Raw genomic sequence first — 9,948 nt, 5'->3', positions numbered from 1 at the left:
TCAGTAATTTAATGTTTACCAGAAGAAGTCTATGACCACAACAGTAATCATCATAATTTAAACAGTAAATAGTTAATAAACTTGCGTTGTACTCATGCAAGACGATTAATATGTATAAAAATGGAAACCACGTAATGTGAGAATATTCTAAAATGATATTAACTAAAGAAATATACAATTTGTGCAGACATATAATACTACAAAAGTCGCTGGTTTACCTTTAATAAAGCCGCATTTCCTAAAAGACTTACAAATAACATTATCAATACGAGTGGTAAAGCGCAATTCAGAACCGAGGACAACACCCACATCTTTAAATTCAGAAACACTTTCGAGATTGATACGATTTAAACCACACAGGATTTACTTTCATAAGTAATAGGACTAGATTAACGTGAAAAAGTTATCACCTTGAATTTATCATTATTTAAATCCATTATGTTATTACTGCACCAATTATAAATGATCTCTAATTTGTTCGGAATTAGAACATGAAATTTTGCCTTCAGTTTTGAAATCATCGGCAAACAGCAACGAATTGCCTAATTAGTAGGCCAATCATTCACAAAGAGGGAAAATAAAGCAGGATCGAGGTGGGTACCTGAAATTAAACTGAATGGCTTTGAAAAGCTCTCGCCTAGGTGAACAGTTTGAGTCCGACCTTTTATTGCGCAACTTCCCATCCAATGGCAAAAACTACCAACCAGTCCAAGATCATGATCAACTCTATCGAAAGCCTTGCTAAAATCTGTTTAAATTGTATCAACTTGATAGCCTTATTCTAAAGCGTCATAAATACGTAGTATAGTTATTAATTAATTGTAATTATTATTATTAATTCCATGACTGTGTATTGTCTAGCAGTTGAACTAAATTGAAGGAACTGGGTTTAGTTATTTATTTTTTAAACTAGTGTCTCAAAGAGTGTAGTACTAGAGTAACAGCAATGGAGTTATTATTCATGTTACTTTTAATGGTATATATTGCATTAATATCAATGTAAAAAAATTATGATCCATTTATGTAGTAGCCTTCAGCTACTGTAGAGGATTGCCACGATTGCTCTTTACGTCTGTTAATTTCGCACATACATTCACCAGTAACGTTGCCGATGTTCGTTGTAATCAATGTTTGAGTTAGACATCCTCTAATTTAGCACTTAATAAAAAATGTTAATTTATCCATGATAAATGGACTGAACACGACTTATTTTCTTTACCGTTTTAATAGTCTCCTGCAACTCTAAAATATCTGGGCTTTCTCGCCTTTGTATCATGTACTTTTACTAAACGGTTTCTAAATTGCTAATAATTTCAAACTTCGCTGCTGAAAGTTCGTGATATCGTTGACATCCTGCATCGTCAAAAACAACAGTACTTGAAATAGATTCCTTAATAAAACGACAACAAAACTAATTAACATGGTTTTCTTACCTGTGTCATTAAATATTTCCGTCTGGGGCTTTGGAAAGAAACCAACTAGTTTTTTCTTTAAGGTAGTTCACGTCGTCGGCTTTTTGGGCTGATATCCATTAGGTTTATTTGTCGAAAATGGTATAAGCTTAGCATATTTTCTAGTATCGATGCTGTTTCATATTTAAGGCTGCTTTCAACATTGAATGATGGCCCCATAATATTGATTGATGGTGTAATTAGCAAGATATGCGATGATGATTTATTTTTACTTTGAGACTAATAAGAGCTCAAAAGTTTCATTTATTTTTACATGTTTTAAAGATGTGTAATTAGAAAACATATAAAAAAAATAATGTCAGTTATTCTTAAAACCGAACATTACGAAATTTTCAGGAAAGTAGGCTTCTCATCGCATTTATTCTTATTTAAACAATACATGTTTGGTTATTTGTTCTTATTTTCAGAACCAAACTGCTTTCGCTAAGGTTGTTAATTCATTTATTATTATTTTAGGATGTAACAATAAAGGGTTGTGAACTAAATCTTCACCCATTTTCGTAGTGAAAATACAAGGTTTAGAACTCATTTAATAAATGAAATCATTTGTATGAAGAATAATCATTAGATATTAGATATATCCTAAGGGAACCGCTAGAAAACTTTATTCGTGATGGAAATATAAAACATTGACCAAAAGTAATAAACCGCCTTATAATATAAAATAATAAAATGTAAAAGTTTAATTAAATCTGAATTTCGTATCTAAAACTAAATAAAACATAATCTAACACTAATCTAATATTATGAAAAAATTGGATCCCTGTGTATTATATCTATTGCCAAATCACATTGGTATTAAGGTTTTAAGAAGAGCCTTTATTTCTGATAATTTCTGTAAAATACTTATATTAAATGTATGATGGATATTTGAAACAATTGTTGGGTTACTAGAATAAATAGGCAACGTCACCTTATTCTAAGTGTACATGTGATTCGGAATGGCCTGTGATAAGTAAATTTTCAACTTTTATAAGGTTGTAAAGAATTATTGCATTTTGCTTACATTTTTTAAATACACTTCAAAACTTTAAGTCCGAATGAATCAGTCAACGAACATAGTCATAATCCGGCTCGAAGGACCAAAAAATGTTTTAAAGGGATGAGTAAGACACGTGTTGTGGCTTCGATGGTTTCTTGTGTACTCTTTCTTAACTCAAATCTTCTGAGCGGAGTGGAGATACTACACACCAGCACTGTGATGTTCTTACGAACGCTAAACATGTCACTGTTGACATAAAGTTGAATCTGAATATACAAATTTTGGGAGCTTTGCACAAATACCAACTCAGACGATGTTGTGGACTGCAGAGGTACCTCATGGGAAAAATGTTATATAAAAATTAATAGTATTGCTGGTTGTAAATTAACTTATTTTTTTTATAACACTATTATTAAAGTTAAATATAAAAAACCTATTTTGCTCTGTTGTTAAAATGTTTGTCAAATTAACATTTTACAAGGCCAATATATAATTAATTCCATTATACAAAAAAACAAGAAAAAACGTGGTGATTTTAGTAGCAGTAAATTTATGTAAAAATCAATAAAAGTAATGAATTTTGTGTATTCGTTGACTCTGAAAGGCGTTTTCCACTAGTTCGCTTAATTTTGTTGCAGCGCCAGATATTACAATACATCATAGTGTTTTAACGATTACTCTATCTATACTTACTCGTAATCTTCATACATAAAAGCTATAATTACTTTTCATTATTCGCGTCCTCGAGTGTGTGAAAACCGATTAGAAATTTCAACGCTGAATCTTGTTTCTTCCGCTTCACATCTCCGTTAAGAATATTCTTCAATGACGATCGACTGCAGAATACTTCTTTGAAAATTTCCGCGACTTATAGCTCGCATCAATAGCGTTAGTATTAAACACGCATACATAACCCCCAACAGCCGTTATAGTCTGGAAATGCATATAAGAGAAGCAGAGGGAACGAACAATCAGAATTCCGAATTGAACACATTATCTTGAATATTCAGCACGAATGACGCGTAGTATATCCAGTAAGCATGTCAAGCACGAGCGAATAGACAGAAAGATATACAACAAAGACAGAATCCGCTGATATCATAACTTCTAGTGAAGTTCACTCTCTGAATGTTGGTAACGCTTATATCAACGTTAACGACGCCGACTGACAGGAAACGGCGTGTTTATGTGTTCATCAGCTTCCACACCTGCTGAAATACATTGAAGTTTCAAGCTTGGAATATGCATGCCTAAGCGCGGCATACAATTAGCCCGGGATTTGCGAGGTACCAGTTGTCTATAATATACTTTCATTTTGGACGTACATTGGGTGAGAATTTACCTTTCTTTCTAGGTAGGATATAATCAGCGAAAACTCATGTTCTATTGCAAGAATTAAGACGTCGGTATTTTTGAAGTTGTTGAAGTAGTAAATGAGGATAATTTGCACACCTTTACGCAGACGCCACTTCGGGTTATCAGATTAAACGTTTTAATAAATTTCTTATATCAGGCGATCAACACAATTTGTGATCGAGTCATCCTTGGATGTCGGTGGATAAACCACACTGATAAATGTCAAATACATATAAAAGCAAAAACTGTTTAATAAGATTTCTAATAAAATATGTGTGCAAGGAAAACTGATGCAAAATTAATTAAAATTATTAAATAAATAAAATTAAATTACATTTTGTTGTAAGAATAAAAGGACCATAAGACTAACTCCATCGGTCACATGCCTCAACATGTCTTCATTATTGTTTATGATCCGGTTGTCAAAAAAAATCCCCTAATATTGCTGCGCTGTAGTCCCGTCTTGTTGAAAACAACCTACTTCCATTTTACGGTCAAGCAAAAGCAAGGTTAGAACGGATGTTTGATGTAGCAGTTGTTAAAGTCACAGCGAGATTAATAAATAAATTGACGTCAAATTTAAATCAGTGTTAAAATTAGTCAATAAGGATTATAGTTTATGCCTTTTTGGGTGTAGGTTTCAAATATTAGATTTAGAACCACTTTAGACCCAGCATGAAACATATCATTTCAGAAAAGGCATAAGGATTCAATTCCAAGGTTGACTCGATTGCAAATTATGTATGTTCATTGCTCGATATATTCGTGTAAACAAATCATCATAAAGGAGTGAGTTAATGAAGACATCTGAAGTATTGAATAGGATTCATATGTACTGCGTGAAGCAGTGGCGGGTCGTGACTTCAAAACTAGGCCGTAATGCAAAGTGCAAATGCCACATACTTTAAAATAATTAAAAAAGGAAGGTTTATTTAATAAGACAACTTTCTACTCTACGATCATGATTAAAATAAATTTGCGGTAATCCAAAATGCAAAACTGTAAGTTTGGCAAAGGTCTTATAAATAAAAGTACTATTCACCTTGTAAGACATTAGTAAATTATACAATTTGTTAAGTTTTACTTACAATTTCATAGTCTATGTAGAATTAACAAATGTACTAAGTATTACTAAAGTAATTTCTTATTATGAAATATAAGTAACAATACAAAATTTAAAATAAAAATACTTTTTATGACTTGCGATTTTCATTCAGACACGCCAAATAATGCTAAATGTTTTAACTTTAACCAAATTTATCTAAAATAACGTACAGACAACATGAACCTTGGAGCTTTAGTGCTATTCTATTTGTTTATACTTAAAAAAATAGAAATGGCACAACCACTGAAGTAAAAACGTGTTTATATTCAACTGTAGCTATGTGTAGTGAAGAAAAAAGTTGTGATGTTCATGAGGCTTGAAATAATTCTTGTAATCGGGCTTGTCTCGTTGGAAAATAAATCTTATTATTATTGTTATTACAGTCCCTGCTGAAGTAGTTACAGCAGAAACAACATACTTCACGCAAATTCCAACTTTATAAAAAGTTGTGCTATAATTATTTGGGTCAAGGAAGGTTTTGAGAAAAACTTGCCCCGAGAAAGTGATGTTTTCTCTGCAATCAGCACTATTAAGGAAAACCGAATTCAACGTAATTGGAAATATATGTATATAACCCAACTGTGTACAGGAATACAACAAGGTGCAGCATTCGGACATTTCTTCTCTAAAAATGATGTTTTCTTTCTTATATTACTTGTTACACAACACCCTATTCATTCATATTGATAAATTCATGTAGAAGAAAATTGTTAATATTAACCACTGTTTGTATTCAGCTAACCATGTATAAAATTTTAATGTATTGTACTAAATCGGTTGTGAGGAAAACAATTTCTTCTGTAATAACTGTAGCAAAATAAAATTGACACTGGATTAATTTAAAACGAGGTGGAACAATAGACCGTAGCAAAATTTGCAAAGTAGCCATGTACTTATGATTTTATACAATGGATTTATAAAAAAAATGAAATGATATGAAAAGGTATTTCGTATAGAATTAATCATGTAAATCACATACTTTTTAAATCGAGTTATAAACTAATTGATTAAGTGTACTTAAAACGAAAATATTGAAAATAACGGAAGAAAATAATGAGCGAAATGAAATGAGAACAACACATGCGTATATGTATATATAATATATACATCTAACAAGCAAAAAAAATAATTCTCAAGTCGAGGATTCATTGTCATCTATCACATCTATTGTTTGAATTTCCGTGATTTGTTTAGTTCGCTTGTTATAATGGATAGTGGAGGTGCTGACCTAACTAAAAATTTTCATTGTTTTTTGCAAAATTGTGTTGATATTAACGTGAAAGCAAAAAAACACGATTAAAGGTAACTATGAATAGAAGGGCCTTTAAAACGTTTATTATATTTTCTGTTTTGTATTTAACGAAGCGATATGTTCATTTACAGCATTACGTTTTACAAAATTATTTAGTTATGTGTAGATATTATCCACCAATCATTTTGGTTTATCTTTGATGCCGCCATCTATCCTAAAATGGAGGAAGTAGAACGTCAATCCCTGAAAAGATGACGGTGACAACACTGTATTTTCTAAATGGTGTGATACATAAAATAAAAATCAGGATTTATTAAAATACAAAAAAAAATCGGTGAATGTGAGGGTATAAGTAACTGAAGAATTTTCTCCTTGGTAACCAAAACATAATTAATTAGGCTCAACTTCATAAAGCACAAAATTAATGATTTTGTTTCTGTTGTAAGACGTGAATACAGTTTTTTGGAAATAAATTGCAATTAAAAAAATAATTTCAAGTAGGTGTGTTACAATAAAGACAATAATAATAATCTTTTGAAATGGTTGGTTTAATTAGGTACTCAAAAAATGAACATTATAATTGAAATGAATTTTAGGGAAGCATTAAACTTAGAATGGATTAAAGTTGTAGTTGAAAATAAACAATAATGAAATGGTATTTTGAAACGTACAAAAGATCCTTTCAAGGAGAAGATGGATAAAAAGAATAAATTAAGCATGATATTCAAACAATAATATAAAAAAGGAGGAGACATGAAACGCAGGGTATGAATTATGAAACTCTACAAAGAGCCGAGAGGACACAATGGAGACTTTACATTTTTCAAGAAAATGCAGGGATTTCATAAATCCTGTTACTTTTCGCGTTCAATAACCGGAAAACTGAGCGAAGAAAGTTTTCGTGTTAAAAATAAAACGTACGGTTCAGTGGAACGTCGTAAATCTGTATTGACAGATAAAATAAACGCGTCTGTTTAGGAATATTCACATAAACAGGTCGTAAAAGCTCATTTGTATACTGGGAATTGCATACAATACCCGATCCTTTACTCAAACACACATAAGGTGTCATCGATTTTTTTCGGATCGAGTTGAGGGTTGCTTTTCTTGATTTAGTGGAATCCCCGTGGACAAGAGACCCACAAGACAATCCAGCATTGGCCCCCGGAGAAGATAAACATTTCGAGAAAGTCTGGCCAACAACCAACAACCGCCAATGCAATTATGTATTTTCTTGGGAACGTCCTTTCAGAAGACGGTTTTGAATTCACAATTCATTCTCTATGTGTACCCGTCGTCTGACGAGAATGCTTCTAGTGTATAGAGTGCAGATAAGTGATTACATAGCACAGAGAGGGCCATTGTGAGGGCCCCTTCATAAAATACATATTCGACGGTGGTGCACTTCACAAAAGTTCCCGGCCAGTTTACGAACTTGCTTTCAAAGAACTTATTCCTCATTTAATCTGGATGAAGCCTATTTGCCTTGCACGCCTGCTTATTTCCTAATTTATTTTACGGCGCCATTGTCTGGGGCTTTACGAATGTGTGCTTATTCCAAAGCCCAATGATTATCAATTTTAACAGGCTGAGCCCTGCTTACCCACTATTTATGAGATACCAGGAAACACGCCGCCACTAACGAAATGGTCGATTTGGGTCTGACGCTGCATTATTCTGCAGACACACTAAATTGTAATTTTGACCATTACATTCCACCTTGCTGGTCTTAACCAGGTTATCGTTACGTGGCTTAGACGCCAGACCAGTTTTTATAGCAAAGAATAGCAAGTGCATTGTGAACATATTTTACGAAAAACAATGCAAACCGCTTTTTGTCTCGTCTGGGGGTTATAAATTTTATTAAGTAATTAAAACAAACTATTAACTAAATGTTATAAAAACATCAAGACACGATTGTTTAATTGTTTACTCCATACTCAATGGTAACATAAATGAGCTTTAATACTAATATAGAATATTTCATTGTTTTTTTAAAGCGAAGTTGTACTGTGATATTCCTCCGGAACGCCACCCCTGCTGTTGCTGAAAATGTCTATTATTTACTCTATTACATTTGTAATACATGTAACAATTTGGTATGAAAAAATCGGGTTTGTTTGGAATAAACAAAATCTACATTTCCTGAAAGCAGGTAAAAAGCTTTTAAATTTAAACCCCAACTTCAGTGCGAGTACACTGTTGTAAAATTTAAAAAGAACATTAACAGTTGTCGTGCGCAAAGGTAAGGGAAAACCGGGGAGGCTGTAAAAAATCTGTGACTAATTTGAATAAAAAACATTTACTGGAGCTTATCTCAAAGCTGATGTCGAGCAGGAATTCCGGTTGATGAACATGTGGTCGTGTCGAAAAGCTGAGGTTTTTCTGCGATTATTCTCCGTCGCTCGGACTTGCCGTTATATTGAAACTTTGCCAAATCGGATTATGTGTCGTCCATTCGCCTCTCAAAGTAATTCGATGGACTGACGAACCAAGTATAGACGGTCTATTAGCAACCACAAGCAACTCGGCGATGAAAACTTTTATCTTCTTTTTCGTTTACTGACAATTTTGTTTCTCTTTGAAATGTAATGTTAGACCTACGTCAATTATAACACAGAATCTACACGTACACTACGGAATTTGGACAAATTGTTATTCAGTGGATGTCGTTACTGCTCTATTGCTAGGATATGCTTCGTAAATCGTAGGAATATTAACTACGCTTAGGGTACACACAACTTTCTCGTAACAGTTACTTGGCAAGTTTGTAAAATCAACGTGGAGAATCAGAAGCGCTCTGCAGAATATTTCGGTAAAAATAAGGCCACACGCGTGTGTACCCTTTTAACTAACATATGATTAAACTCGACGTAAGTTTACCATAACGTTATGTAAAATTTATTCACTGTTAATTATTGTTCGGATAAAATTGTTTTACTGTTGCATTAATTATAATGATGGCAGTATTTTTCAGATTTCTCATACAAGATTGGAGATCCCGACCTGGGTCCTAAAGCGATCAGGTAAATATTTTGCATGGTTGAATTAGATACCTTGTTATGATCTCATTGTAAACTTGCTTGTTTGAGCAGAAATTTGTATACAGAACAAAAACCGAATGGAGATCCTTCGATTTAACAAACTAAGACCCGGTTTACCGAAGCTCAATTAAACATTTGATTGCGATTAAATTTTTAACACGGAGCTAAAGTACCACGTGACTCTACGTCAATCACACGTCGCTAAACGCTTCGTTAAATGCATGTGATTAACTTAATCTTAATCAAAATACTGCAAAAAAAATAAGTATTTTAAGGGAAAAATATTTCTGTTTTAAAGTGTTTTAAAAGACACATAGTGAAATTAATTTTGAAAAGTTTTAGGTTTTAATAGACATAAATTAAACTGTTATGAAAAGAAAAAAATGTCTCGGTGAATGGTGTCAAAAGCTTTCGAAAATTTGCTGCATATAAATAACCTCAATTTGATTTTTTTGATCAGTAATTTCTGTAACAACTGCGCGGTTAATTGATATTGATCTTTTTGGAACAAAACCATACTGGTATCGTGAAATGTAAGGCTTAATGGAATTATGTATTTATTACATGTAACCTGAACTTCAGAAGCAAAGGGAGTTGTGTGTAAATAAATTTTTATTTTATAAGCTGTAATTTGAGAGTTTATGTAGGTAAGTAATATATTAGAATAATTAATATTTCTCTTTATTTAGCTTATAACCTCTTGTCACGAGATATTCCGAAGAACAAATCAAGAAGTT

The sequence above is a fragment of the Zophobas morio genome, unplaced genomic scaffold, assembly GCF_036711695.1.
Source record: "Zophobas morio isolate AGI-343-1 ecotype UQ-CSIRO unplaced genomic scaffold, CSIRO_AGI_Zmor_V1 ptg000023l, whole genome shotgun sequence".
Taxonomy (NCBI): Eukaryota; Metazoa; Arthropoda; class Insecta; order Coleoptera; family Tenebrionidae; genus Zophobas; species Zophobas morio.
This window is presented reverse-complemented; position numbering follows the sequence as displayed.